General features: G+C 39.7%; 1 protein-coding gene across 1 annotated transcript in view; it reads left to right on the top strand.

Moving 5' to 3' along the window:
• The first annotated feature begins 4,807 nt into the window (after positions 1-4,807).
• sparc (secreted protein, acidic, cysteine-rich (osteonectin)) overlaps positions 4,808-7,137 on the top strand; it is a 34,266-nt gene continuing 31,936 nt past the window's right edge. The window contains exon 1 of the mRNA XM_084719812.1: positions 4,808-4,943. The gene's annotated coding sequence lies outside the window, so the exon portion shown is untranslated. The remainder of the gene's footprint in view (positions 4,944-7,137) is intronic.

The following is a 7,137-nucleotide window of genomic DNA, read 5'->3' as shown; positions in this document are numbered from 1 at the left end:
AGGCAGTGTTCTCCTCTTCTCCTGCCATTAACCTAATTGTTTGGCTGCCTAAACATAACCTTGAATGCCTTAACACTTTCCCCACCAGCTGGCGCCAACAATTTTGACAAAATTCACAAAAGAAGGACCATATCTTCTTGTTTATGACGCAAAAATCATTTTGTCCTAGCGTCATTCATTCTTTTTTTTTTTTATTATTATTATATAAGCTCTTGAATTTTGGTTGATTGCATCAAAAAAGAGACTTTTTTAAGCAGAATATTGACTTCATGTTTTTATTTATTTATTTTTTTATCTCTTCACATTACATTCATCTGCAGCTGAGCACTGATGATTTCACACTACAGAACATCATCTTCTTCTGCTGCCATTCAGTTCTGGTGGTTATCTTCTTCTTTGACAGACAGTTTTTTGTCAGATGATCCATCTCAGCATCCCCTACAGTCTGGCAGTGAAAACAGCTGTTGACAGAATGTCTCATCAGTGACGGAGAAAGAATTAGTTATGCTTTATTTGGCACAAGTGAAAAAGAAAAAGTCAACCCTGAACCATTTACAGCAAACAGTGTGTTCATGTTATTCGTGTTCCAGTAATTGTGAAGTAACTGAAACTATCTGTGTCCAGGTAGCATTGAGCTCTGCAAGGGTCCATGTGACTCAAATTCTGTCACCTGTCATAAGGGATGTCTTGGTGAGGTTATTTTCCACCAGGTAATAAACTTGTGACAACACAGGTGTTAGAGATTAAACCAGACATTTTACACTAAAACTGATGATGCTGGTATCTGTCTGCTTATTTTGCTCATTAATGTTCTGGCCTTTACAGTTGTACTTTTGCTGTAGAGTCACTCTTGTGGTGGTCTTGAAGGTGTTTGTAGATTAGAGGTGTTGCCTCCAGATGCTGCTACCTTCATCAGACAAACTTTACAGATGTAAATGTCTCATTTATCAGGTTTCCTTAGCAATCTGAAGTATTACCAAATAGACACTTACTTTTCCCTTTGACACTTAATCCTCCACCATCACCTCTGTGCTACGACTCTGGGTGAAGTCGTACTTAGAGATTTGGTTCCTGAATCAAACCACTATGGTACAGTGTTTCAGTTTTACAACTGGTCCAGTTTGCATTCACAAAGGAAAAACACAAACAGTCCAAGTCTTGTGGTTTGATTCCCACCTGTGACCCATTTGCTGCATGTCATTCCCCCTCTCTCTACCCCCTACAGCTGAAGATATTACAGGAATGTCATATCTTCAGCTGTACCTATCTAAAAGGAAAAAGCCCAAAAAATAATAATAATGAAGTAAAAAATAATTAAATGATATAGAAATCATGTATTATTTAAATGTATTTGTGCTTTTATTCAGTTTGACTATCCAGTTTGTGAAAGACAGCAAGGTTATAAAAGTTATATATTTTATATTTATGCATATTGTATTGAATTTGTGTGTATATATACAGATGTTAGAAACAAGTACTGATATGTTTAAATGAGAGGTTGAGAAAGTCACAATTCAAATTCTTCTAATTATTATTGTTATTGTTGTTGTATTTATACTGTAATAATCCAAAATTATGTGAATATGCATGTACATTGCATAGTTTTAGTGAAATAACAGCCTATGCCTCATTGCCTCTAGAAACAGAGGGAAAACACTGCAACTAACTTGACAGTAAAATGAAACATCTCTCTAATGCACTTTGCCCACGACAAAAGAAACATATAGACACAAAAAGAGGCCTGACATACTTTTTCCCCTCAGCACGCTGTGTGTGGTTAACTAGCGGCTATAACTTATGCGAGGTGTGTGCAGAGTCACACACACACACAGGATGCTCACGGATTGTATCACGGTTTTGAGTCACGGATCGGATCATTTTTCAGATCAGCAAAAAAGAAAAAAATGGTGGGATTAGGGTTAAATTATTTTAAAAATGCACTTGTCTTTGATTGTTGTCTGTCTGTAATTATCACCATAGTTATGTAATGTAATAATAATGATAATAGTAATGATAATGGTAATAATATTAAAATCTTCAAACTTATACAGTGCTGTATGTACATATATTAGATCATTATACACTGTACAGTATAATACACAACTATGCTCTGTAGTCTGGCTCAATGTCCCGCTTACAGCAGCACATCTGATTGGTTAGTACGATCAAGTCACGATCAATCAGCAGACACACTGTGTCACAGACGGGGTGAGACAGAGCTGCTCTGGTGAGCAGAGAGGAGCTGTGTAGAAGTTAAGACAGCTGATATCACCAAAGTTTCAATGATCATCACAGTTTTATGATCTGTTTCTTTAGTGATAGCAGAGTTACATCAGTGAAAAAAGTTATGGTCTGGATTTCACTCAAGGTGATGTGACGGCTTTTAAATCAGTTACTCTTCACAGAGATGCGCTGCATACAGCTGCATAGCTGCATACTGTCCTGTCTGTTCACTGCAACTCTGCATTGAGATTTCTGGTATTATAACTTATACAAAAGTAACAGTGAGTAAAACTTTGATGCTCACATGTGGTCCACGGATCACACGCATGCCGAACCGTAGAGGTCGATCTGTACGGGACACGGATCAACTGCGATCAGTTGCTTAGCAGCGCTTAGCTACAGGGCACATCTGGGCACGTCAGGGCAGTGAGGGCACGTCTACGTGGATCATGTGACCAACCGAGGGTAGATCTGAATTATTGTTATTTTGTTTTATTTATTATTTTGGGCCACACAGACAGACTTTCTCACACACACACACACACACACACACACACACACACACACACACACACACACACACACACTTACATAAAACAAACAAACAAACAAACAAAAAAACACTTTGACAAAAGGGCACTTTGGGCATCAAGGGGCAAAGGGGCAGGTGCTTCAGCACCCTCCGCCCCCCCCCCCCCTCTGCACGTGCCTGATTGGCCATACAGTTGGACTGTAAAAAGACAGCAAACCTCCTCTCCATACCTGTCTGGATATCATATATCATGGAGCGCCATCAGGTTCTGTTCTGCTGGTATTTTTCAGGAGTGCATACCAGCAGACTTTAGTGGACTGCATACATGAACTTGTAAGACAGCAAGTATTAAATGATGAAATAATGCAGGCATTTCTGACTTCAGCATGAGTCCAGGTTTGTCCCCTGCCAGTTCACAATTTGGTAGCAAATGTGCTACTAGTTTACCAGTCACCAAAACAGGATGCGAGAACATTTTTTAACCAATGAAACAACACCTATGACAGTACTTCCTATGATTGGTTTCAATGGTGTTCACACCAGAGTTCACTAGACAGTGGTCTGAGACCACTCTTTAAGGTGGATGAGAGATGAGAGATGGCCCTTTTCCATACACAGAGCTGGCCTGGCTTGACTCAGCACAGCAGGGGTTTTGCACTTCCATTATAACAGAGCTACCTGCTTGAAAGTGTGTCTTTAACTGAAGACAAGCTCGAGGCTCGAGTCATGCGGCTGTGAAGTGGTATATGAGACTTATATGTCTCTAGGATAAACACACTGTTTCCTTAAATTCTTCGCAATAAAAGTCCCCTGTTGTTTTGTTATTTGAACACTTTTATTATGAAGCAGCACAAACAGGAAGTATTTTCAGTCGGGGTTTCATCAGCAGTAACTTAACCATGAGCCAAACGGCACCACAAGAGAGAAGCTACATTTCAAAGCACAGAGATTTAGTTAGAAGCCACAGAAGTACTGAAAGATGAAGAACTTTTAGAAACATTTATCTCTCTACTCTCCTGCACACACATGAGCTGAGTATCTTGCTTGTTTGAGGGGGAGAAAAGGAGGGTTGTCAAGGGTTGGCCACAGTTGGTGAGACGTGACCACATCCCGCTTGGAGGCAGGTCAGGCTCACTTTGGCCCTACAACAGAGTAGGTCCATTTCGGGTGCAGCTTGACGCAACTTGGCACGATAAAAGTGGTAATGGAAATGCAAATCAGCGCAGCACAATTTGATTCAGCACAGCCAACCCAAGAGTAAACACCCCAGAGATCAGTTCAACTTGATTAAACAAAGCTTAGCTTTTGTAAAATTGTAAGGTCTGCCGTAAGCACACTACCCATATCTGCTGGGTTTTCCATGTGCAGCTTGAAGTGAATGTGCACCTCTGTGAACATATGTGGATCCATGTACGCAGTTATAGTCTAAACAAAACTGTACATGGATCTGTTGTCTGTCCTGCTGTCCATGTCCAGACAGTGTATCACTGTCTGCATGTGCCATAAAATAGATGTGGACAGAAGTACATTTTATGGATGTGAACAAATGAAAGTTCCGTCACGTGAACCACTGGAACAATGCAGATGCTGGAAGTGTATTTGTGGTTTTATTGTGTCATTGTCCAAACCTGATGTTCCTCCACAGGGGCGACATTTTGTTCTTGACTGCAGTCTGACCCTTCAGCATTGTTGTCACAAAAATCTGTGGCTCTCCACAAAACGTACATTATGTTCTTTTAACTACATTCAGTTTTTCTTAGTACTTTCATTATTTTATCATTAATCTTCTGTTGTCTTTTAAAATGTTCTGTTTTTAAATGTCATAATTAAAAACTGTGAATTTTTTTTTGCTGTTACAAACTATAGAAAAAGTAGGGTTTTTTGTTTTCATTTTTTTTTTTTTTTTTTTTTTTCCCAGACTGTCTGCAGGTTCCAGTCCAGACTCACATATCAGCAGGAGCAGGGAGTGAACATTAAGCCCCTCCTACCAGGCAGAAAGAGCAAGGGAAAGAGGGAGTAATGGGAGGTTTGGGTGAAGGGAGGGAGAGGGGGGGGGGGGGGGTATGTGTCCTAACTGGGACGTCCCACTGGAAATGTCTTCTGTGTGAACTGCTGAGGCTGTTAGATCGTCCCGGGCCCCGCACACTGCTGACTTCTCCTCTGGTGTCCCTGTTCTGCAAAGACAAAGGTAAGAGCTCTCACTCTGCGTGAAATATCCTGACTCCATCATGTGACACTGGTCTGTGGACTAGAGGACTTTATATTTGACTTTTTAGTCTGAACGATTTATGGAAGGAGAGAACAATCTGACAAATTTAGGTTGTGACAGTGCAATCATGCTCTAAAATTATACTTTTATGTTGAGTTAAAAGTTTGCAGAAGTTGCACGATCCCAAATGAATTCACATTTCTTTGTCAGTTGCAATACATCAAGTTAAATGTGCAGTTTATTTTCCTGCCAGTCTGAGCAAAGTGAACCAAGCAGCAGAACCTTTTCTTATCAGACTTTAACACACACAGTTTAACAGCAATAATCTCCATCCAATATTGAAAATTCACACTTGATTACTTGCAACAGATTCTGCAGCAACTGCCTGTATTGCTGTCAGAGGTAATTTCTCAATTTTCCACTTAGTTTTCCTATTATTTACTACTATTTTAAAACTTACTTAAACTTACTTTCTTTTACTTTTACTTCCACCAGACTCATTAATGTATGAGCTAGTTTAGCTGCTTTATTTATGGACATTTTTAACAGATTTAATCCAGTGCACTGACAGATTTACACAGATGAAGTTCCTAACAGATAATAAAAGTGTTTTATTACTTTACAATGACTGACATCTGGTTTAAAAGGCAGCTACTGTGTTCTCAAATCTCAGTGAACAGTCTCTTCTGTTATTACTGCTCAAACAGCTGCAGGGAAAATCACTCCCTGCAGGTAAACAAGCTGTAATTATGAGGATTCATTCTCTGTGGAGGTATTGTGTGCCACATCGGCAATAGGAGGAGGAAGAGGAGGGGTGGGGGGGATTGTGGTTTAGAGCTTGGTGGAGGAAGGAGGGGGGGTGCAGACACAAGCTGCTTAATTTTTTATTTTTTTTTATTGTTGTATCCTAAAGGGTTGATTACACTGTAAAATCATTAGTTCATTAGTTATAGAGTTCAGTCTAGATGCAGGCACTGCTGCTGTCTCTGTTTTTGGAGTGTTCACAGTTTTGTAAATGGGTTTCTGCAGGGTTTATCTCTGTGTAAAAAAATAAGAAAACAAGAAAGAAGTGAGAGAAGAAGAGGAGTAGGAGGAGTGGGGGTGGATGGGATTCCAACAAAGCCTGATAGAGCAATGGGAGCGTCTGTCCAACAAATATCTCTCCCTCCCTGCCTCTCTCTCTCTTCATCCCTCTGTGACTCCCCCTCCCTGATTACTCCCATGTAAAGGAATGTGGGTTGCCATAGCGATCAGTTACCAGCTGTTCAAAATGCTTCGTTAGTTAGTTCAGATGCCTTCAAGTGTTGAGATGTCACTGGTGCTCACTCACAGGGAGAGGGATCAGCAGAAAGAGACGAAACTCTTGCATAGTTTGGGAGATTATCATTTTTTTCACAATTTGATCTCTGGCCTTTAGTTTCAGTGGAGAGAAATCTTAAAGGGATAGCCAATAGATATAGATTGACAGTTGAAGTGGGGTTGTTTGAGGTGCTCATCCACAGTCAGTGTATTACCTACAGTGGATGGCATTTGGCATCAAACATTTTTTCCAAGCCAAATAGCCAAGTAGAACTCCACTGGCAAAATTAGTAATTTTACTTTGAGGACACAGAAGTTGTTGGTCTCCTGCTGCCTCAATCTTTTACTTTGTTTGTCTTATTGTGTAACTTAGTTGAATCTGAACTTTTACAACCCCAAAGTCACCGAATGACACAAACTAACTAACAGATCGAGGCAGTGGTAGTCCAGCAGCTCCTGTGTTCTGCAAGGTAAAATGACTGATTTTGGAGTTTGGTTGGTTTGGAGAATGTGATATTTGGTATATATATAATGGCAGTTTTCTGCCAGAAAAGGGTGTCTGACTGCAAAATAAAGCAGTGAAAATATTCTCAATGTTGCACACACTTGCACAGATATTGATTTTTGTAGGTGGACATTTTTCAAAATAGCTTAAGTATGTTTTGTTGCTTGTTGCACTTTAAATAATCCGAACCATCAGTTTAAGTAACAATATTTCAAATTTGCATTAGAACTAATTTACAGTATCTTTTAGATACTTAAAATAAGATTCTAAATTACATAGTTAGAAAGCTGTAGTGGATTTCAAGCTCTAAAAAGACATAGTTTTCTGAGTTTATTGTAGAAGATGTTGGCTGGCCTGCATGGAGTTCTG

This window comes from Lutjanus erythropterus, chromosome 5, assembly GCF_056507025.1.
Source record: "Lutjanus erythropterus isolate fLutEry1 chromosome 5, fLutEry1.hap2, whole genome shotgun sequence".
Classification (NCBI taxonomy): Eukaryota; Metazoa; Chordata; class Actinopteri; order Lutjaniformes; family Lutjanidae; genus Lutjanus; species Lutjanus erythropterus.
This window is presented reverse-complemented; position numbering and strand designations above follow the sequence as displayed.